The following is a 25,460-nucleotide window of genomic DNA, read 5'->3' on the forward strand; positions in this document are numbered from 1 at the left end:
GTGGTGGTGACATCACTGTTAACGTCATCACCATCAACCCTGCCCTCTCAGACACCACAGATTGGGTCCCTCAGGACCCCCACACTCTCCCAGCCACCCACCCAGGGGCTGATCTACAAGCCTCTTAGGAAGACTTGATTCTCCCCACTCCTCTTCTCCTTTCTAAAGTCCAAGTGCCTGCCTCTCACAATAACCATTTCCACAAACCTGACTTTCCTTCATGATCTCCCTGTTTTCTCGAAGATTCTGTAGGATTGACACCCCCAGAATGGACAGGCCTTCCCCTCAAGGATCTGGAGAGTGCCTACTACCACCCTCAGTAGCCCCGGGGCAGGTAGGAGTCCAGGCAGGGGGTGCTGGGGGGAGAGGCAACCCTAAGACTTGGCTGCTCTCCCCTGGAGCTCCTCTCCTGGTCTGCTATTACTTACTGCATGACTCTGGACTGCGTTATTAGCAGCCGAAGCTGTGGGGGACCCAGCTGCCATGAAACAGACACAAAAACAAAGAATGTGAAGCCAAGAATGAAGAGCTACAGCTGAAATCTGTGAAGGAGGCAATGTTTCTATTTGGAGCTTAAGCGCCTTGCCAGCAGGCCTCCACATACCACCTCCTCCCCCACTCCGTGCTCCCTCGGCCTCCTCCAGTCCTCCACAAGTTGTCAACTAACCCCCCTGAAAGGAAGGCCAGGTGTGCCAAAGAGGGCTTTGGCTGGGAGTCAGGACCCTGGGGTCCAGGTTGGATTCTGCCAGTGATGAGCTGTGGGAACTTAGGCAAAGGATTGGATTTTTCTGAGCCTTCATTTGAAAATGATCAGACTAGTGGGTCCTCCAGCTTTAAACCTGTTACTGACCTCTTTTCTTAGCACATATTTATATAGATACACACACACACACACACACACACACACACACACTCACTTATTGAATCACATTATTTTCAACTCTCATAACAGTTATCCAGCAGTCAGTTTGATGTTAAGAGCAAAGGAATTCTTGCATTAATTCTATGGACAAAGGTTACTTTCTATAAGATATAAAATCTGATTCAAAATGATAAAAAATGTAGGTTTTAAAAATAAAAATATGTAGAGAATATGAATGGAATAATTACATAAGAAAATGTGTAGATAGGAAACAAAATTTGGCAATACATCCTCTTTATGGGTAAAACTGCAAGTGCCAATTAAAGCAGCATTAATATATTAAGATATATTGTAAATTCTTATTAATTAAGACAGAAACTTCTGCAGCAGAAACAGAAAAATGGATCAGTACAACAGACAGAGAACTCAGAAACTGGTGTGTATGTGAATATGTAGGTGGCTTTCCACTTTCATGCATTGGAGAAGGAAATGGCAACCCACTCCAGTGTTATTGCCTGGAGAATCCCAGGGACGGGGGAGCCTGGTGGGCTGCCGTCTATGGGGTTGCACAAAGTCGGACACAACTGAAGCGACTTAGCAGCAGCAGCAGGTATACACTTGACATGTGATAAAGGTAGCAACACAAACCAATGAGGAATGACAGATGATTTAGTAGATGGTTTTGTAGAAATCAACTCCCGTATGAGCAGACATAAAGAGCCAGTTCACAAAAGTCACACAAATGTCCAACAAGCATTTGAAGAAATGCTCCAACTTACCAATAATCACAGAAATCAGACTGAAACAACCTAATACAACGTGGTAACTTTTACAGTCACCAGAAAGCAAAAACAGCTGCTGAGAGTATAAACTGGCACTGCCGTTTATAGAAAGAACCTGCCAGAGTTTAGTAAAACAAAATGTTTATTTTTCTGACCCAGTGGGTCCATTCCTAGGTATAAATCCCAGAGAGGTTATCCCACAGGTTCATAAGTGTGCACACATTATAATGCTTCCCATGACATTGTTCAGAGTCACAGGCAGTTGGAGGCAAACTGCTTTGATCACTAAGAGAATGAATATGTTATGTGTAGGAAGTGCATGCTGTGGCATCCTATGCAGTAATAAACTAAAAAGCAAGAATAAATCTCTAAAATATATAAAAAGTCAGAAATAAAATGAGAATTATAACATAATTCCATTGATGTAAAAGAAAAAAAGATATCAAATGCATTCACAAAACCACTTTACAAGAACATATATTGCAGCACATATTGGAATGGTTCACACATATTGGAATGGTTCCACAATAAACCGTGGAAAATTCTTAGAGAGATGGGAATACCAGACCACCTTACCGGCCTCCTGAGAAATCTATATGCAGGTCAAGAAGCAACAGTTAGAACCAGACATGGAACAACGGACTGGTTCCAAATCGGGAAAGGAGTACATCAAGGCTGTTTATTGTTATCCTGCTTATTTAACTTATATGCAGAGAACACCATGTGAAATGTACATCAATACATCTGGGCTGGATGAAACACAAGCTGGAATCAAGATTGCCAGGAGAAATATCAATAAACCTCAGATATGCAGATGACACCAGCATTATGGCAGAAAATGAAGAACTAAAGAGCCTCTTGATGAAAGTGAAAGAGGAGAGTGAGAAAGTTGGCTTAGAACTCAACATTCGAAAAACTAAGATCATGGCATCCAGTCTCACCACTTCATGGCAAAGAGATGGGGAAACAATGAAAACAGTGACAAACTTTATTTTCTTGGGCTCCAAAATCACTACAGATGATGACTGCAGCCATGAAATTTAAAGATGCTTGCTCCTTGGAAGAAAAGCTATGACCAACCTAGACAGCATATTAGAAAGCAGAGACATTGCTTGGCTGACAAATGTCCATTTAGTCAAAGCTGTGGTTTTCCAGTAGTCATGTATGGATGTGAGAGTTGGACTATAAAGAAAGATGAGCACTGAGGGATTGATGCTTTTGAACTGTGGTGTTGAAGACTCTTGAGAGTCCCTTGGACTGCAAGGAGATCCAACCCGTCCATCTGAAAAGAAATCAGTCCTGAATATTCATTGGAAGGACTGATGCTGAAGCTGAAACTCCAATAACTTGGCCACCTGATGTGAAGAAATGACTCATTAGAAAAGACCATGATGCTGGGAAAGATTGAAGGCAGGAGGAGAAGGGGACGACAGAGGATGAGATGGTTGGATGGCATCACTGACTCAACGGACATGAATTTGAGTAAGCTCCGGGAGTTGGTGATGGACACTGAAGCCTGGCATGCTGCAGTCCATGGGGTCACAAAGAGTCGGACACAACTGAGCAACTGAACTGAACTGAATTGGAATGATTTTCTCCCAAACCATAATTCAAAAAGATACATGTACTCCAATTTCATTGCAGCATTATTTACAATAACCAGTACATGGAAGCAACCTAAATGTCTTTGTATACCTGCTGTATAGCACAGGGAACTCAGCTTGGTGCTCTGTGATGACCTAGAGAGCAGGGATGGGTACCTGGGGAGTGGGAGAGAGGCTCAAGAGGGAAGGGATATATACATACACATACAGTTGAGTTGATTCACTTTGTTGTGTAGCAAAAACTGATGCAACGGTGTAAAGCCATTAAACTCCAATAAAAAATTTAAAATATAAAATATAAAAGAATGGTTTTCTACCAAAGATTTATCAGTGAGTATTCAGTTGAGAAAACAGAAATCTCCAAGAAGAAAAGGACTTAATGTAGGGATTGAGGTACTTTCAAAACTATTCAGGATTTCCCTGGTGGTCCAGTGATGAAGACACCACACTTCCAATGCATGGGGTGCAGGTTTGATCCCTGAACAGGGAACTAAGATCCTACATGTCCTGTGGCCCCCCAAAAAAATTTTTAATTTTAATAGAAACTTTTTTTAAAAACATGTTGTATGCAGTTTGTTTTTTAAAAAGAAAACTATCGGAAAGGCCAAAGGAGTGAAGGGCAGGGAAGACCATTGCTGGTTCCCAAGTTTTCTACCAGCCTTCATGAAAAAACAGGATGTTGATGCTGCAGCCCACAAGGACTAAAGGAAATGTCACCAATGGTTACAGCTGCATGAGCACCAAGGCAGGCGATTTATGGGACAAGCCCTGAAGTCACTGCAAGATCTCACATAAGCCAAAGCTCACACATCTACTTGCCACTACAGAGGAAAAATAATGGTGTTCTAATTCTAGTGAGGACGTCTCCCACTAGTGAAATATAAACGGAACCCCCTTCTCATAAGGGAATATGGAACATGTAAGTTTTTAGCTTAGTGATGCTGGGAACACCTGAAAAGAAGTTCAAATGGGGCTGAAGACCAGCAGACATTCTTCTGACTGCTCAGGACCCATCCACCCCCTCTGTATTTAACTTCCAAACAACAATAGTATCAGAAGCACACTTTCTGCCTAACCTGATGCAAGAGCTAACTCCTGTACAAATAAGAAGGCAGTCACCCTCTTCCCAAAAATGTTCCCAAGTGTAATATCATCACTGTAACCATCATCTAGTTCAATCACAGTTCTTCTTCAACAACATGTAATCAATCTAAAGACATGTACTTAATCAACCACAGCATATTTATATAAAACAGTAAGGGGAAAGAAGAAGGGAAATGGAAATTCCGTATTGTGTAAGATATATAAATAAAGACATACATATAAGCCTAAGACAAGAATATATGAATAGCTACTACAGTCATCATTTTTATATCCAAGATCATAATGTTTTAACTCTTACCACAGCACCCTTTCTATAATCTCTTTGCCCTTCAGCTACCACTTTAGGCTATGGTTCTTGATCTAGTACATGTGTGCTAAGTCATTTCAGCCTTGTCTGACTCTATGCCAGCTTATGGACTGTAGTCTGCCAGATTCCTCTGTCCTTGGGATTCTCCAGGCAAGAATATCGGAGTGGGTTTTCATGCCCTTCTCCAGGGGATCTTCCTGACCCAGGGATCAAACCCATGTCTCCTGCAGCTCCTACATTTCAGGCAGATTCTTTACTGCTGAGCCACTAAAGAATGGGGAAACCCCTCTTGATCTAGTACACTGGCCCAAAACTTCATTCCTAAATGGTCTGAACTATTATTAGTGACCCTGCCTGTGTTGGGCTGCTATAATCTTTTTTTAAATTTATTTTCTAACCGGAGGAAAATTGTTTTGCAATGTTGTGTTGCTTTCTTCCATACAACAATGCAAATCAGTTATAATCTTTCATCAGATTTTTCCTGGCACGAAAGTACAACACTAACAGGCACACCTAACTCCCTGGATTCCACATATATGCTTTCTGATCCTGATTTGAAGTAGCAGCCTTATTTGAGGGTTGATTACTTTTGACAATACTGGAACCCCCTTCTGTGTCTCTTGATTCACTGACATGAGGAGAACAAAATGCGAAACTTCTGTTTCATTGTAATGTCCCCTAAAGAAAGTTTTTCTCCTTTGGGAACTAAGATCACTAAACCAACAGAGACTAAAGATTCAGGCATATGAAGCAAATTTTTGCAAGAGGAATAATGATTGTTAAAAATAATAATAACCTGCAGGAGCCTGAAAGGGAGAGGAGTTTGAGGAGAATGGATACATGCATATGTATGGCCGAGTCCCTTCACTGTTCATGTGAAACTATCACAACACTGCTAACTGGCTATGCCCCAGCACAAAATACAAAGCTTTCAAAATAAATAATAAAATGGATAACCAACAAGGACCTACTGTACAGCACATGGAACTCTACTCAATGTTATGTGGCAACTTGGATGGGAAGCAGGTTTGGAGGAGAATGTATGCGTGTATATGTATGACTGAGTCCCTTCGCTGTTCGCCTGTAACTATCACAACACTGTTAATCAGTGATACCCAATACAAAATAAAAATTTAATAAAAGTAACAATAGTGCAGGGATTTCCATAGTCCAGTGGTAAAGAATCTGCCTTGCAATCAAGGGGACTTGAGTTTGACCCCTGGGCGAGGAACTAAGATCCCACATGTTGCAGGTCCACTAAGCCCATGCTAGAGACCATAGCTAAAGAAAGCCCATGCACTGCAACGAAGACCCAGCACAGTCAAAAACAAAAATAATAATGCAAGAAGCCATCACTCCTTTTTCCTAGTCTTAGTCCCCAGCCAAGTGTAATCTGGCTATGGGAGAAGACACATCACAAATTGGTCACTTGTTCAAAGTATATGATGTATTTGAGAGTTCTCCACCCATCCAAGTTTTGTGCTTCCTGCTGGGCACAATAACTAGTCTTTGCTAAGCCATGCTGTTGCTGCTGCTGCTGCTAAGTCGCTTCAGTCGTGTCCGACTCTGTGCGACCCCAGAGAGGACAGCCCACCAGGCTCCGCCGTCCCTGGGATTCTCCAGGCAAGAACACTGGAGTGGGTTTCCATTTCCTTCTCCAATGCATGAAAGTGAACAGAGAAAGTGAAGTCGCTCAGTCGTGTCTGACTCTTCACGACCCCATGGACTGCAGCCTACCAGGCTCCTCCGTCCATGGGATTTTCTAGGCAAGGGTACTGGAGTGGGTTGCCATTGCCTTCTCCGTGCTACCATTCTATAAAACCAGGCCCTTCTATGGGAGGAAATACAAAAAAAAAAAAAAAATGAGTCTTATGGGCATGAAAGTACTATCACATTTTTTTGTTGTACAATTAGTTACTTGGTCAGAAACAATATATGATGGAATGCCATATGGTGAATAAGGCGTTTGCTGAGTTCACAGACGGTGAAGCAAGAGCGTTACAGGCAGGAAAAGCAAATTCATATCTGGGATAAATGCCTATTCCTTCAGGACAAAATGCTATACTCTTTTTGATAGAAGTGGTCCAATATAATAAACCTGCCACTGAGAAATGGTATCATGTCAGGCTTAGACAGCTTCTGCTATGAAGAAGCTGGGTATCCAGCAGTGGTCTAAGCCTTAGTGAGGGGAAGCTTATGTTGCTGAGCTAATGCAAAACCTCTAATGCTGGCAACTTATCCATGAGTCCATTGAGCAAAAACTGGAGCATTTGGGAAAAAATGCTGAGTGACATCCACAGAAAGGGTCACCTTGTCCTCTTGAGTCTTCTGTACAGTAGGTACCCTTTAGTTAGCATTTACAAGAGGCACAAATATCTTATTCTATCTGGAGAATTTTGACGATCCACTCTCATACATACCCTTTCTCAATATTCCCATGTCATCAATTCCTCCAAGACCTGGGCCAAAAGACTAATGTCTGCCCATGAAGGGCATATACCTGTAGACAGCCTTTCATCCATCCAAAGTAAGCCACAAGATGTATCATTTGAAGTTATACCCACTGGGAAGATTTGTCTTACATGTCTTATGTGTCTTTATTAATCTTCCAGAACCAATGCTGAGTGTGACTATAACACTATAATAATCCATTCCCAGATGGTGCTAGTCTATATTTAAATAAAGCTTATTTTGCTTTCTCAATCGACTGATCTTGAAGAATTTCCCATGAGTTCATATAAATGGATCCAGAGAGAAGTAAAAATGCAGCAGGGGTAGCTATGATGGCAGTCTGAGTCAGCTGCTCATGCAATATACTTGTTGCCTTAGTTACTTTTTGAACTTTTTCATCTACTTCAAGTATATTATAGAGTCCTGCAGCACAAGCCCAACTTTTTATTTAGGGTGTCAGATAACACCAAGTTCATGCTGAGTGGCTCAAATTACTTGCCCACTGGTAATGTCATGATCAGAAGTGGAATCTTTATCCATGACCCACTATCAAGACAAGACCTGTTTCTCAAAAGAAAAATAACATTTGTTTAAGGGTATGTAGCACTACTCCCAAAATCCTAGGGATCTGTATTTAAGTTCTCTTATTGTGGCTTCTCTTACTGTGGCTTGCCAGAGACTCCATACAGCATCACTACCCATTGGACCTCAACTACCACTGAGTCTCCTAAATCATAAAACTTGAGTTGGAAGAGGAATTTGTACTGAAGCCTGGACTAACTATAGAGACTTCTCATATACTATAACTCCCTAAAATTTACAGCATTATAGGTTACTCAGTAAATAGGTCACAAGTGTGCATTCCAATGGGGTGTGTTTTATCTCTTAACTTCCAAGAGGCAGAACACAGCCTTTAAAAGAATGATATAGCCATAGGACATGAAATAAACTGATTAGAACTGAATGGGTCCAAGACAGAAGATGAGTTGACTTCTACTGGGCCTTGAACTTCAGTATATGCTCATCATAACAGTTCAATAAGCTAAGTGACATACCTACCAGCACCATGACAGTTCTGAGGCTGACCAAATAAAATAAAAAAGTGGACAGCAACCCAATTCCTGTAAATCCTCACCTTTTCCCTGAAATAGTTGGAATAATCCTCCCATTCATTAGCCAATGAAATTACCCAGCCCATGAAAACTAACCACACCATATTTAGGGTCCTCTTACCTTCTGACATGGTCCAGACTCTGTCTGTAGAGTGTTTTCCTCCCTAAATAAATCTACTTCTTACTTATCAAAATAAATGAATAAAAATAAACTTCAGAGAGACCCGCCATATATTCTGCCTTTTTCTTAATTTTAGGGGTACAAGGTATGAAGAATTCCCTCTTTTTCATTATGAAGGTGATTTCTTGACCTGCTCTGGATCTCTGGGCTCAGAATCTTCAAGTGTCAGGCTTCAGAATATTTATGGATTTATCTCTCACTCTCTTATGTATGTAATGTACTACACACCCACACTCACTCACCAGTATGCCATTAATGTAGTGAACAGGTGTGATAGCCAGATGGGGAAATAGTCAATGTCCTTGCAGACCACATGATGCCTAAAAGACCCCACTCACTTACAACAAACAGTTTCTGCTGTGTTTACTACATAAAATAGAGAGAGACTTTTGGGAAAGATGGAGGAGAAGCACTTATCTCTATTTTTCCCCCAAGTTACAACTGAAGATCCAGAATATTGTAGAATTAAAAATATGTAAAAAGATTCTAAAAGATGAAGAAGAGAAGGAAGGCTGTCTAAGCACCTTAGTAACTGTGTAACAGCATAGTGGCATGTTCCTAGGTGTTCACCTTGCTTGGTATATGCCAGTTTAGAGTTGAAGAAGTCAAGGTACAGACCAAAAATTTCTCCAGTAAAAGCCTTCCCTCTAGCTAAAGAACCAAGGAAGTAGCAGCCTCATAAGGCAGAAAACTTTTAGACAATAAGTGTTCTCTTTTTCTTAATTGGGCTACAGTTGCTTTACAATGTTTTGTTGGCTTCTGCTGTATGACAACATGAATCAGCCAGATGTAGACCTATTAACTCCTCCTTTTTGGATCTCCATCTCACGCCAACCCCATCCCACCCATCGAGGTCGCTATAGGACACTGAGCTGAGTTCCCTGTGCATACAGCAGGTTCCCATTAGCAATCTGTGTTATACGTGGTAGTGTATATGCTTCCCTGGTGGCTCAGAGGTTAAAGCGTCTGCCTGCAATGCGGGAGACCTGGATTCTATCCCTGGGTCAGGAAGATCTCCTGGAGAAGGAAATGGCAACCCACTCCAGTATTCTTGCCTGGAGAATCCCATGGACAGAGGAGCCTGGTAGGCTACAGTCCACGGGGTCACAAAGAGTCAGACACGACTGAGCGATTTCACTCACTCACTCAGTGTATATGTGTCAGTTCCAATCTCCCAATTCATCCCACTCCCCTTACCCCCGCCATGCTCACACCTCTGTTTTCTACTCTGTGTCTCTATTCCTGCCCTGCAAATAGGTTCAGCTGTACCATTTTTCTAGATTCCACGTGTATGCATTAATATACAATATCTGTTGTTCTTTTTCTGACTCTGTCTGTATGACAGTTTCTAAGTTCAACCACAGTCTCTACAAAGGAACCAACTTCTTTCCTTTTATGGCTGAGTAATATTCCACTGTAAATAATAATAATAATAACTATTATTCTCCAGTTAAACACCACATAATAATCAGAAGCGGCCTCACCACTCCCCAGGCCAGCAAAGGCTATGTGGAAAGACTAGTTCACAGGCACAAAGCTGCAGTGAAGTGTCCAGCAGGATGGGGTCAGAGAATGGCACATAAGGAGCCAGGACTCATCCCCAGCCTGCTATATTCTATGGTATCTGTAGTGGCCATGAGGGGACCTGAAACTACCATCCTCATCCAGCAGTAACAAGGAACCTCTGCCTTTGGATATCAATGGAGACTGGGCAGAGAATCCGGATTTTTACATCCACCTGGCAGTAACAGGGTGGTGCCCTCTCTCTTCCTGCTGAAACTGTGCCAGAAGAAACCAGTTCAAACAGAAGCTTTACATAATGTCCACAGTCTCATGATAACTAAAACGTCCAGGTTTCAGTTGAAAATCACTCATCCTAGCAGGAAACAGGAAGATCTTAAGCTAAATGAACAAAGTTAGTTTGAGTTTAATGATCGAACAAATCTTTCAAAGCAACTACTGTAAAAATACCTCAGTGAGCATTTGCAAGCATGCTTAAAACAAATGGAAAAAATAGAAAGATTCAACAAAGGAACAGAAGATGTAAGGAAGAACCAAACGGAAACTTTAAAACGGAAAAATGCAATAATGGAAATAAAAAACTCATTGAATGAGCTCAACAGTGGAATGAAAGGGACAAAGGAAAGACTCAATGGACTGGAACAAAATAAATTACCCAATTTGAACAGGGGTAAATGTAAAATTAATAGAGCCTCAGAGACCTATGAGACTATAACAAAAGGTTTAACATGCATGTCACTATAGTCACAAAAAGAAGGGGGAAAGGGCAAGGATGAAAAAGTATTCAAAAAATAATGGCTAAGAAATGTGCAAATTTGGCAAGAAATATAAACTGGACCGTCAAGAAGCTGAATGATCACCAAAAAGAACAAATCAAAGCAATCCATGCCAAGACACATAACAATTAAACTTCTAAAAACTAAAGGCAAAGAAAAAATTTTGAAAACAGCCACAGCAAAATGATACCTTTCTTTTGGGGGAAAAACAATTTTAATGACAATGAATTTCATAACAAAAATGATAGAAGTCACAAATAAATGGCAAAATATTTTCCAAGAGTTGAAAGAGTACTCAACCCAGAATCTTACAACCAGTAAAAATATCCTTCGGGAAGGAAGGAAACATCAAGACAATCTCAGATGAAGGAAAACTAATTTTTCACCAATTGGCCAACCCTAGAAATGTATCTAAAGGAAATTCTCTAAACAGAAAAAAAAAAAAAAAAGATAAAATAAGGAACTTTGGAAAATCAGGAAGAAAGAACAGTAAAAATATGAGTAAATGTAATATACTTTTCTCCTTTTCCTCCTCCAGCATAATCTAAATTATGTTGATTGCTGAAGTGAAAATTTTAACACTGTTATTCCATGGGTCAAATAGCCAACATGGGGTTGACTACCAAGTATGCCTATTTTAATTATTAAATATATATTCCAAAACTAGAGAAGTAGCCACTGGGGCCATTGTGAAATAGACTTAAGTCAAAATTCCATTTATCACACAACCATAGTGGGTTTTGAGGTATTCAGTGATTAGTGTCAACTCAGAGTCAGATATTCAGCAATTTCCAAAAGTCAGGGTATTTCTCTTTCCCTAGTATGTGTGTGTGTATGCTCAGTTGCTCAGTCATGTCCAACTTTTTGTGACCCTATGGACTGTAGCCCACCTGACTCCTCTGTCCGTGGGGTTTCCCATGCAAGAATACTGGAGTGGGTTTCCATTTCCTTCTCCAGGGCATCTTCCTGACCTAGGGATAGAATCCATGTCTGCTGCGTCTCCTGCATCGCCAGGTAGATTCTATACCACTGAGCCACCTGGGAAGCTCCCTCCCCAGTACATAGTCACCTAGTAAATGATTAAGTGACTCTTTGGAGAAGACTAAGAAAAATATTTGCAATACATACTTTGTGTCAGAGCCATGAGATTCTTTTCCCAGAGGACCTGCCCAAATTTCTTTCAAGGGATTCTAGGTCCATAAACTTGTTCAAGAATAAGAATTGACTATAGGACCATAAATCCCCATTGTGAGGGCTCAGATCAAGACCTAGAATACTTCTGTTTATGCATATCAAATAAGACTTTCATAGCTTTCCATCTATTGATTCTTGGAGAATCATAATCAATTAAATATCAAAGATTTCTGAAGGTCAATCATGATTACCACTTCAAACTTGATTCCCATGTTGGTAATCTGCTCATTTGGTCTCTGGTTGTCAGTGTTGTTTTTCGACCACTGCTATCCTAGCAAAAGATCATTTCAATAGCAGCATCACCAGCCTTCATTCTCAACTTTCACAGGAAAGTCACTACAGAGTTTTTAAAGAATGTCAATGCTCCTCTCACAAAATTGTTTTTTCATGCCTTCCTGAGACAAGTATCATTTGGACTCTTTCCAAGGACCTGATGAGGGGGTGGATAAGTGAGTCCTAGCATCTCAATTTATTTATTGTGGGACAGAGTTAAATTCAGGCTTCAAACAGTACTAGTTAACTTCTGCTACATAATTACTCTCTCAAAAACAGTGGATTCAAACCACAGTATTATTTCTGTGATTCCCTGGGCTTGTTGGGCAGTTCTTGGAGTTTAAGACTGAACGACCTAGGATAACCTCATTCACATGTCCAAAGATTTGTCTGAGATTGTTGAGACTTTTCTTCAAGTCTTCAAGTGATCATTCATCCACCAGCGCCTAGCCTAAGCTTGTTAAAGGCAGAATGTTTCCAAGTAGCAAGCACTTTTCAAGCCTCTGCTTAGATCATGTTTGCTAATGTCTCATTGGCCAAAGCAAGTTACATTGCCAAGTCCAGATTCAAGAAGTGAATCTTTGACAAAGGAGGCAAGAATATACAATGGATTAAAGACAATCTCTTTAACAAGTGGTGCTGGGAAAACTGGTCAACCACTTGTAAAAGAATGAAACTAGAACACTTTCTAACACCATACACAAAAATAAACTCAAAATGGATTAAAGATCTCAACGTAAGACCAGAAACTATAAAACTCCTAGAGGAGAACATAGGCAAAACACTCTCCGACATACATTACAGCAGGATCCTCTATGACCCATCTCCCAGAATATTGGAAATAAAAGCAAAAATAAACAAATGGGACCTAATTAACCTTAAAAGCTTCTGCACAACAAAGGAAACTATTAGCAAGGTGAAAAGGCAGCCTTCAGAATGGGAGAAAATAATAGCAAATGAAGCAACTGACAAACAACTAATCTCAAAAATATACAAGCAACTCCTACAGCTCAATTCCAGAAAAATAAATGACCCAATCAAAAAATGGGCCAAAGAACTAAATAGACATTTCTCCAAAGAAGACATACAGATGGCTAACAAACACATGAAAAGATGCTCAACATCACTCACTATCAGAGAAATGCAAATCAAAACCACTATGAGGTACCATTTCACACCAGTCAGAATGGCTGCGATCCAAAAGTCTACAAGTAATAAATGCTGGAGAGGGTGTGGAGAAAAGGGAACCCTCTTACACTGTTGGTGGGAATGCAAACTAGTACAGCCACTATGGAGAACAGTGTGGAGATTCCTTAAAAAACTGGAAATAGAACTGCCTTATGATCCAGCAATCCCACTGCTGGGCATACACACTGAGGAAACCAGAAGGGAAAGAGACACATGTACCCCAATGTTCATCACAGCACTGTTTATAATAGCCAGGACATGGAAGCAACCTAGATGCCCATCAGCAGACGAATGGATAAGAAAGCTGTGGTACATATACACAATGGAGTATTACTCAGCCATTAAAAAGAATACATTTGAATCAGTTCTAATGAGGTGGATGAAACTGGAGCCTATTATACAGAGTGAAGTAAGCCAGAAGGAAAAACACCAATACAGTATACTAACGCATATATATGGAATTTAGAAAGATGGTAACAATAACCCGGTGTACGAGACAGCAAAAGAAACACTGATGTATAGATCAGTCTTATGGACTCTGTGGGAGAGGGAGAGGGTGGGGAGATTTGGGAGAATGGCATTGAAACATGTATAATATCATGTATGAAACGAGTCGCCAGTCCAGGTTCGATGCACGATACTGGATGCTTGGGGCTGATGCACTGGGATGACCCAGAGGGAGGGTATGGGGAGGGAGAAGGGAGGAGGGCTCAGGATGGGGAACACATGTATACCTGTGGCGGATTCATTTCGATATTTGGCAAAACTAATACAATATTGTAAAGCTTAAAAATAAAATAAAATTTAAAAAAAAGAAATAGTAAAGTCCTTTTGATGGAATAAGTGGCAAAGTTCCATCACAAAAGGACAGGTATACAGTAGTTAAAGGAATTATTGAGTAAATTTTGCAAACAAATTATCACAGAGCCAACCAACAGAGAGAACTGTAGTTTCCTAGTTGTTGAAATTGACACACACTGAAGCCATAATCTTTTGATAGTGCAGCCATATCAATAACTGTGACACAACCCATGATTGTTTCTATCTCTCTTGAAACTGGATCAGGGAGCAGAAGCTATCTCTTCCCAATCAGACTCGTACTTGTCTCCCTGGGGTATACTGGGCTATGACAGGTAGGCTGGTAATGAGGATTTGTAGAAACAAGTCTCAAGGAAAACTAGGATCTACTTATAAGAGAACTGCTCCAGGTAAGATTATCGCAGGCTTTTCCAACAAGAGAAAACTAGCCTCCTCAGACAGGGAGGGGAGACCTGCTGGGAAGAGAGTGTCAGGTAGATGTGGGGCTTTAAGGTAACCAGATTCATCCAACCTTTACCACATATTTCCAACCTGCTCTTTATGGTCCCTCTCTTTGCAAAGCAATGTCATAATTGTCACATAGGATATAGCAAGGCTATGAATTCAACCTACAATGTAATTCTATGAGACGCAGGATCAAAGTGTGGATCTGACTTTTATACATTAGCCCTGTAGCCACAATATCTAGTAGGTTATTTTAACTCAGTCATCTAAATTCCCTGGTTCCCTAACTGTGGAACCAGGTTCCCTGGTTCCCTAACTATCTGGTTCCCAGATATTTAAACTCTCTATAATAGTCATAAGGCATTGTCCCAACTCATAGTCCCAACTGACTGCAACAGTCACTTGGTCACCCAAAGTCTTTTCTTCAACAGAAAACTTGATGTTGGCAACAACGGGTGATCATTTAAGTAATGTTTTTGGTTATGCCATAGATTGTTAATGTCCACATCACTGCCAATCATGACATCACTGCTTTCAAATATTAAGTAGATCATATAACGAATCCCAGCTTTCCATATATGAAGATATATATTTCCTGCAGCCACTACTTATACCAAATATTTTATCAGTTAATATTTGGTCAGGAAAACACTAGCACACTACATATTTCAATCAAGAAAGGACTTAACAGAGAAAATGCTGTGTTAAAAATTGATAGAGTTGATGAGGAGAAAAAGTCAAAGAAGGATGCTCTGCCTCTTAGAGAAGTAGGAAGTTTCTGTTAGCCAAGTCAGTACCTGCAGGAAACCACTGTTGAAGTTCACAGCTGATGCAGTAAAATGCTGTAAAATCTCATCTGTCTAAATCCTGATATCTGCATGCCAGGGATGGAGGGAAATTAATGACACCTGCATCTATTTTGCCTTCCAAATCTTTAATAAATGCTTCTCATTGGCAAAATATAAAGTGGGACCTTACTGTCAAGAGATTCTGAAAATTGTAGTTCCCAGGATACTTGGGGAGAGCAGACAAGAAGGTAGAATTGTGAGACTGAGTGGAAGTAGAAATTGAAAAAGAAAGGGGGAAATGGAATAAATTTAAACAGTAAAGAGGCCTTGTATGGATGATGACAATGTGCCTTGAATTAAGGAATATAAATTAGTCAGTTCTCTGCACCTGAGGTCTGGTGGGAAAAAAACAAGAATAAAGAAGCTCATTCATTGCATATAGATAGAGTTCTCTGGGAAGATAATGTGTATATTCATATCAAAGTATGAGGAGAGGATATATCTATACATATAGTTAATTCACTTTGTTATACAGCAGAAACCTTACTTCATACCTTCTTCTTTCTTGCTTAAAAGGAATTATGCAAAGCAAAAAGAACACTTTGTGCATAATAAAAGTATTACATACAAATAAAGTATAGTTTATCCTTGATATTCCCAAGAGCTACATCCTGAGAATTTTGAGTATTCCAGATTTGTGGATTTGTTTACTTTTCCCTTAAATTTAGTCATTTTTAAAAATATTTTGAGGCTCTGTAGATTATATATACCTTTAGAATTGTTCTATTTCCCTGATGGATTGGCATTTTATCATCATCACTATCCCTCTTTGGCTACAGTAACACTTCTGGGCTTTATATTTACTTTGTCCATTGCTATTAGCATAGCTATTTTGGTCTACTTTATATTTTACATTATATCTTTTTCCATCATTTTATGTTCAAAATTTCTGTATCTTTGTATTTAAGGTCTATTTCCTGTAGGCATAATATACTTGTTTTTGGTTTTTAATCCAGTCTGTTATCTTAATCTCTTAAGAATGGTATTTAGTGCCAAGCTTCCCTGGTGGCTCAGATGGTAAAGAGTCTGCCTGCAATGCAGGAGACTCCAGTTTGATCCCTGGGTCAGGAAGATCCCCTGGAGAAGGAAATGGCTTCTTACTGAGCTTAAAGAATTCTTTCCAGTATTCTTAGCTGGAAAATTCCATTGACGAAGGAGCCTGGAGGGCTACAGTCCATGCAGTCGCAAAGAGTCAGAGACGACTGAGCAACTCACACACACAGAGCTATGTGATGTTCTTAAAAGACACAAGCATAAGAACCAAAATGACAGTAACCTCTAATGCTCCAACTGAATCCCAGTCCCACTTCCAAAAGAAACACAAATCGTCTAGATTTGGCCATGAAAAGGAAAGCCCAGGGGACATTGCCTAAAACACGACAAGACAAAATAACTAATCACCATTTACACAGTGAAGACATTTCCCAAGTGAACCTAGATCAGGCCAAGTGGGAAGCTGTTAGACAGCACAGGAAGCTCAGCTCAGTACTCTGTGATGACCTAGAGGGATGGGATAGGGGTGGGGTAAGAGGGACGCTGAAGGAGAGGATATATATATATATTCACATAGCTGATTCACTTTGTTATACAGCAGAAATTAACACAAAATTGTAAAACAATTATACTCTAATAAAAAAATTGTTTAAGATTTTTTTTTAAAAAGAAATCTAAGGAGAGTAGACTTTGGCCACTCTCTTTAGATTCTTAGGCTATATTGGCCTTAGAAATCATCTTGTTCATTTGTTAGTTTTTCCCAAACGTTTTTGTTTACATATTTGAAATGAGTGAGATTCAACTGGCCTGCATAAATCTTACCAGAAGGCTTGAAATGTAAGTATGTAACAGAGGTGATAAGGGGCCTTCACCTTTGCTCCTTTCTCCATCTGTCTAGAAGCTGAGGAGTTTCAGGAGGCTAGTATAAGAACAACTGCTCTGATCCAATCCTCACTTCTTATACAAGAAACTCTGAGCTCTGAAGTGCACGTGGCTTGTTCATGGACCCACAGGTACCCACTAGCAACACTGAAGCGAGGCCCTAGTTCTCTCCTGACTCACAACCCAGCGATGTCTCCATGATTATATGGAATTCTCAAATTGGAAGATGTATGCTGCCAGTGGTGCCCAGTGAGCAGTATGTCAGAGCAATGAGAGGCCTCAAGATAAACAAAGTGCATCCTGGAACATCAGCTTCCTTCAGAAATTTGATGTAGATTTGGGCTAAAACAAATTCAGCTAAAGACTGCAAATTGTGCCCAAAATTATAAGAAAAACACACAATTTAAATGAAATATTGAGCCTTCTGAGTCATGATTAAGTTCAAATTCTTCTGAAAGTACATATTCATTCCCTTTACTCTAACAGAAGTGAAAGTGAAAGAGCTACTCAGTCTTGTAGGACTCCTTGCGACCCCATGGACTATAGCTCTTTAGGCTCCTCTGTCTGTGGAATTCTCCAGGCAAGAATACTAGAATGAATAGCCATTCCCTTCTCCAGAAAGACCTTCTCAACCCAGGGATCAAACCCCAGTCTTCTACATTGCAGGATGATTCTTTGCCGTCTGAACCACCAGGGGACATCGGCTAACTCTGCTCAGCACTGCTCTGCACTATGCTGCTCTCATGCCCCTGCCTTCAGTATGATTACCAGCTGTGTGCCTTTAGGCAAGTTGCTTAACTTTCTGTGCCTCTATATCCTCACCTGTAAAATGGAGATGCAAGTAGTCCCCACACCTTGGAATTGTTGCTTAGAACAGTATCTGGCACATTGTAAACTGCCCAGTATATATAATTGCCATGTGAAATAATACATTTGAATGTGTTTGGTAAACTTTAAAACATCTTCAATAAATAAAGCATCATTATTACCATAGTTGGCTCAATAACGAAGATATAGTCATAGGTCATAAAATTAACATGGACAGAATATTTACTCTTTATAAAACCCTGACAGTTGTTCTGTTTAGGGAATTTAAAAGAGCTGCCCAAACAGAATCCCAGGAGGAGAAAACTGCCTCAGAAGAAAGATGACCCTTAGATAAACAACCATAAACAGATTTCAGTATCATCATTAGAGCAACAAATCACCCTTCAAAAACGCCAGCTGACAGCTCTGTGATCCAGTACTGATGGGAAAGTAAACCCTGCTGGGGTGAAATAATTGAGGGAAATATGGCCAGATTAGATGTCATCCAATGAGTTTACATTCTATAATAATTTAAACAGTCATTGAGTCTCCCAATCCTGCTTTATCCAGCTCTACAATGCTTAATATTTTGTGGCTGCTCAGGGTTTCTCTCCCTCTGCCCTAACTCCTGGCCCAGGATTTGTTTAGATAAACTGGATTTCCTGGGTGTGATTTGAAATAAATTAGCCCTGTGAATGCCTGCTTCCCCCTCCCCCAGGTTCCCACTGGTTTCTTGTACATACTGCTTTATTCTAAGTGCTTAAGAGCATTTTTTAATAGCAACTCAGCTGCGCCAAGAGAAAAGAACTAATAATTCATTTGTTGGCCCAACCAACCAGGAAGAATTGATTCAACTACCAGATTGCACTATGTGCCTTGTTGCAGCATAGAAAGCTAAGAAATAGTCCTAATGTTTGAGTCAGAGCAAAAGTGGCACCCCTGAGAAGGGCCAGAACATAAGTCGGTCTCCATGGCTTTGTATGGTCCATTTCAGCCTGGCCACCAGCAGCCCATTCCCTCTGTTGCTGTCTGGATTCATTCACGAAATTCCATATTTTCATATGAAATTTGAAAATCATACTTATGATTTTGCATTTGTTCTTTATCATTCATTTTTGTCCTTTTCCCATCTGTTTATATGAGTAAGCCACATAAGAGGGGGGAAAAGAGAACTAAGAAATTAATTTCATGAAATGAGAATGTACTATACAGCATAGTGGAGAGCACAAAAGAAGAGGAGTGGTCATTCACTCTTAAGAATGTGACAGCTTCTGGGTGTCTCAGATCTAAAGTGGACAGGGGGAAGATAGTTACTTTGAGACATTAGTCTGCCATCTTCTCAGTCAGCCTTCCTTGACTCAAAATAAATAAACAAAGGTGGAGGAGGAGTTTTCTTTTCCAGCATTCAAATGTCATCTTTCTTCTTGATCTGTGCAGCAAGAATTTTCTTCTGAAAGACTGTCCAAGTTTACCAAGTGTTTGATGTTAATATTTGGCTTTCAAATCTGGGTGATTCATTCAGTATTTTCACTGCTATTGAGGACAATAAAATGTAAAAATTTAAAGGGAGCCTGAAGATTATAAAATTCAACATCATTTTGCAGATGAGAGAACAAATGCCACAGAGGTAGTTATTCACCTAAGGTCATACAGGTAGTGGCCAAGCCAAGACCAGAAGCTTCAAGGACTCTTCATTCCCCAGTACAGGGAATTTTCACAATGACATGAACCCTGAGTCCCATGCATTCTGACCATGCCCTCATGAAGCTCACACTCAGGAAAGCCCTGTCAGGAACAAAGAAAACACTGCTTCTATGGGCATCAGTTCAGTTCAGTTCAGTCGCTCAGTTGTGTCTGACTCTTTGCAACCCCATGAATCACAGCACGCCAGGCCTTCCTGTCCATCACCAACTCCCAGAGTTTACTCAAACTCATGTCCATTGAGTCGGTGATGCCATCCAGCCATCTTATCCTCTGTTGTCTCCTTCTCCTCCTGCCCCAAATCCCTCCCAGCATCGGGGTCTTTTCCAATGAGTCAACACTTCCAATGAGGTGGCCAAAGTACTGGAGTTTCAGCTTTACCATCAGTCCTTCCAATGAACACCCAAGACTGATCTCCTTTAGAATGCACTGGTTGGATCTCCTTGCAGTCCAAGGGACTCTCAAGAGTCTTCTCCAACACCACAGTTCAAAAACATCAATTCTTCAGCACTTAATTTTCTTCACAGTCCAACTCTCACATCCATACATGACCACTGGAAAAACCATAGCCTTGACTAGACAGACCTTTGTTGGCAAAGTAATGTCTCTGCTTTTGAATATGCTATCTATGTTGGTCATAACTTTCCTTCCAAGGAGTAAGCTTCTTTTAATTTCATGGCTGCAATCACCATCTGCAGTGATTTTGGAGCCCCAAAAAATAAAGTCTGACACTGTTTCCACTGTTTCCCCATATATTTCCCATGAAGTGATGGGACCGGATGCCATGATCTTAGCTTTCTGAATACTGAGCTTTAAGCCAACTTTTTCACTCTCCTCTTTCACTTTCATCAAGAGGCTTTTTAGTTCCTCTTCACTTTCTGCCATAAGGGTGGTGTCATCTGCATAGCTGAGGTTATTGATATTATTTCCTGGCAATCTTGATTCCAGCTTGTGCTTCTTCCAGCCCAGCATTTCTCATGATGTACTCTGCATATAAATTAAATAAGCAGAGTGACAATATACAGCCTTGATGTACTCCTTTTCTTATTTGGAACTAGTCTGCTGTTCAATGTCCAGTTTTAATTGTTGCTTCATAGATCTATATATATGTTCTATACAACAAGGGTCTCCCCTTTGATCCAGAAAATTTTCGTTTCAAGAAATATATAATATTTTAGCAATTAATAATATGGACTTTGTATTATTAAAAAATACCATATATATACATTTATATACAACATATATATACAACACCAATCTTTAAGTTACAAAGAAAGAAATTTGAAGAATGTGCATGAATTGTGAGCAATATTTATTTCTGATTAATTGGATCATGAAAGATGTTTTCCTCTTTGTGATTTTCTATGCTATGAGCTGTTTTCAAGTTGTACTTATATGCAGAGTACATCAAGCGAAATGCCAGGATGGATGAAGCACAAGCTGGAACCAAGATTACAGGGGAAAATATCAATAATTTCAGATATGCAGATGACACTATACTTATGGCAGAAAGCAAAGAGGTACTAAGAACCTCTTGATGAAAGTGAAGGAGGAGAGTGAAAAAGTTGGCTTAAAGCTCAACATTCAGAAAACGAAGATTATGGCATCTGGTCCCATCACTTCATGGCAAATAGATAGGGAAACAATGGAAACAGTGACAGACTTTATTTTCTTGGGCTACAAAATCACTGCAGATGGTGACTGCAGCCATGAAATTGAAAGATGCTTGCTCCTTGGGAGAAAATCTATGGCCAACCAAGACAGCATATTGAAAAGCAGAGACATTACTTTGCTGACAAAGGTCCATTTAGTCAAAGCTATGGCTTTTCCAGCAGTCATGTATGGATGTGAGAGTTGGACCATAAAGAAAGCTAAGCACCAAAGAATTGATGTTTTTGAACTCCAGTGTTGGAGAAGACTCTTGAGAGTCCCTTGGACTTCAAGGAGATCAAATCAGTCAATCCTAAAGGAAATCAGTCCTGAATATTCGTTCACTGGAAGGACTGACACTGAAGCTGAAACTCCAATACTTTGGCCACCTGATGCAAAGAACTGACTCAGTGGAAAAGACCCTGATGCTGGGAAAGATTGAAAGCAGGAGGAGAAGGGGACGACAGAGGATGAGATGGTTAGATGGCATCACTGACTCAATGGACATGAATTTGTGCAAGCTCCGGGAGTTGGTGATGAACAGAGAAGCCTGGCATGCTGCAGTCCATTGGGTCGCAAGGAGTCGGACATGACTGAGCAACTGAACTGAACTGAACTGATCTGTGTACACAGATTGTGCTATGATATTAATTTTGTAATTGGTAAAAATATTACTTGAACCGAATATTTCAAGGACCACTTTTTCATTTATGCTCCCAGACAACCCCTCTACAGAGTGCTTCACTGAACCGAGTTTTCTAGCTCTATCACCACAAAACTCCAGATCCACTCCAATACCTTGCCCCTAGAGGCTGCACCCTGTTCCCTATATCCCCTCCAAAACTCAGTGTTTTTCCTGAGAACATCAGTGGATCCTGATGTTCTCAGGATCCACTGAATTCATACCATAAAGGGTGTGATCACCAGAAAGGCCAGTGTTTTGATTCCTCAGAGTTCCAGCACCTGGTAGAAGATAAAACCACAGAGCCAACCTCTCCTGGCAATCCCACAGACCATCAACTTGAATGGTTCCTTTGCTGGGTGTCCCAAATGGATGGTCAAGTTTGGCCTTCTCCTGTCCTTGATGCAATCAGCTTCTTCAGTTGGGTCAGGGCCCCCAGTTTATAGCCCCCTTCCTAGTTCCAGCTTCCTCTAGTGGTTCATCAAATCCAGGGGTTGAGAACCTAGCATACTTTGAGTCTGTATCCACTGGAGCCACACATACAGAAGCAACCGAAGTTGAGGTTCTTCAGAGGAAGCTCTTGGGAAGAGACACACATCCTCCAACCCTAGACACATGGCAGAAAACTAGTAACAACTTAAGGTTGTATGTTTAAAGAAATACTTAGCAAGGATGGATGAGCTTTAAATGAATGAATTCCATTCCACTATAGATACAGACAAACCGTGGATTCTTCTAGAGCTTGTTGGCACTTTGTGTCTCCTGGAGACATCATCATATGAGATTAAACTTTACTAATTTAGCAGGAATCAAATGAGGACAATGAATCACCCAGCAGGAGTACTACTTCTAGCCCCTTATCACCTCAGTAATTTCAGGAATTCATAAAAGAGATTTAAACGTAATTTTAGGTACTCATATCTCTGAAGTTGTTTCTGGGGAATCTTCAAAGTAAGAAAGCAAGCTCAAGAAGAAAAATCAAGTCAGAGTTCTTAGGCAAGTTGGTTTCCCTTAAGCCCCAGTTCTCTATTTAAAAAAGAAAGAAAGAAAGAAACTTAAAATTTTCCCTCCAGAGTGTAAGACAGAACTCTTAGATGGGGTTCATGGGACAGAGGGATGGAGAAGGGGCAGTGGAAAATGAGCATCACCAGCCCGCCTTGTGTGAAAGGAGACCATAGCTTTAGTTTTGCCCATTAAAATCATGTAAGTGAACAGATTTTTGGCAGAAAATTAAATGATGCAAACAGATGTAGATAGCAGTATCTTAATGCCCAAAGAAATTTGTCTTAAAATGTAATGATATGAAATAGAAAAAACAACTTTTCTCCTGAGCATCTGTTTTTATATTAAGAGAAACTGTCAGAGGCAAGAGTGTAAGATTGCTTTTGAAGCTGCATGAACCTAAATCAAGCAGAACAGGTATGAGGGGATGGTTCCAAGGCTCAGGGTCCAATGGTCAGACCAAGAAAAAAGACAACGACTCAGCAAGCAGCTTTGCCAGCAGCTGCAGCAGCATGTGGCAGGACCTGCTTGCAGGTTTTTGGGGATCATCCACTTCCTAGGGACCAGAATACCCAAGGCAGGCCTGTTCCAGGTCATTGACTAGGGCCTGGGGATTCTGTCACCGAATCCAATTTCCTTGTGGCGTATTTGTTAGCACATTCCACAGCTTCAAAAAGTCAGACAATACAGGGAGAGAAAGGCACTTAGGGCCAAGAACCAGAATTGAGTTTCCAATTAAAACAGCAACACTACAGAAACCTCTATTCCCTATAGTTCCTCCATGCAAACCGTACCCTGATGACTGATGGGTGGTTCTGGGGATGAGACTGAAGACAGTAAGATCACTTAACCAAGGAAGCCTATACACAAAAGACTGAGATAAATACAGTTGACATTATTTGTTAGAAAACCAGAGACTCATAGAACCCCTCATATATAGAATTAAACACAATTAGGGCAACAAAACTACGTCCAGACTCTACTTGGTAAAGAAGCTGAGATTTCCAATCCTCCAACTCTCAGTTCAAGGTTCTCAGATATCTGCCATCATGTTGGCCATGGACTTTAACTTGCCAAGGTGGGAGACCCAAATTATCAAGGGAAATTCCCTAATTCTATAAAAACCAAGATCAAGATGCTAAGTGAAAGGTCACTATGATTACTCACAAAGTATGAATCATGAAATAAAGAAGTTGGCTGTCTTTCTATTACATGTAAACACAGATATCCAAATGAGTGTTATTCTTCAACATGTGATCTCTCTGAAGCTAAACTCCTCCAATGTTTTTGGATCTCTGCTCAGAGTCTTGAGCATGCATTTACAAATATCTTAAGGAAAAGTAAATGTCTCTCTTATGAGGGTTCATTTGCTTTTTTATTTGTTTATTAATAACCAAAGCACAGGCTTATCTAGTGAGTAAAGTAGACATTCATTTGAAACACAATGTTGGGTCAAAAAAGAGATGGGACAACAAAGCTAGAAGAATCTGTGCACTTTGACTCTAATGCAAGGAAAATATAAGAGCAGAAACAGAATGATGAGATTGATCTTATTCATGATTTATCAGTAATTCAGAAGGTAAGTTTACTTGTGGTTAGGCTTTCTGTTTTTTCCCCTCCCTGGCCTCCCAACATGGAGCCAGGTAGATGGGCATCAGTTAACTTATATCTGCAGAATCCTTTCATGTGCATCATTCAATTTAATTCTTTTTGATATTTGTTTTTCCAGTTTATTGAAAAATAATTAATATACATCTCTGTATAAGTTTAAGGCATACAGCATGATGGTTTGATTTACATATATTGTGAAATGAGGACCACAATAGTTTCAGCTAACATCCATCTTCTCATACAATTGCAATAAAAAGAAAAGAAAAAAAGAAAGCAAATGCTCCCTACAGTAAGAATTATTAGGATTTATTCTCTTAACAACTTTCTTATGCCTTGTACAACAGAGCTAAGTATAGTCATCACAAAAATGAAAGTGAAAGTCTCTCAGTCATGTCCAACTCTTTGCGAGGCCATGGACTATACAGTCCATGGAATTCTCCAGGCCAGAATACTGGAGTGGGTAGCCTTTCCCTTCTCCAGGGGATCTTCCCAACCCAGATCGAACCCAAGTCTCTCTCATTGTGGGACCAGCTGAGCCATAAGGGAAGCCCAAGAATACTGGAGTGGGTAGCCTATTCCTTCTCCAGCTGATCTTCCCGACCCAGGAATCAAACCGGGGTCTCCGGCATTGCAGGTGGATTCTTTACCAACTGAGCTATGAGGGAA

The sequence above is a fragment of the Bos mutus genome, chromosome 16 (genome assembly GCF_027580195.1).
Source record: "Bos mutus isolate GX-2022 chromosome 16, NWIPB_WYAK_1.1, whole genome shotgun sequence".
Lineage (NCBI taxonomy): Eukaryota > Metazoa > Chordata > Mammalia > Artiodactyla > Bovidae > Bos > Bos mutus.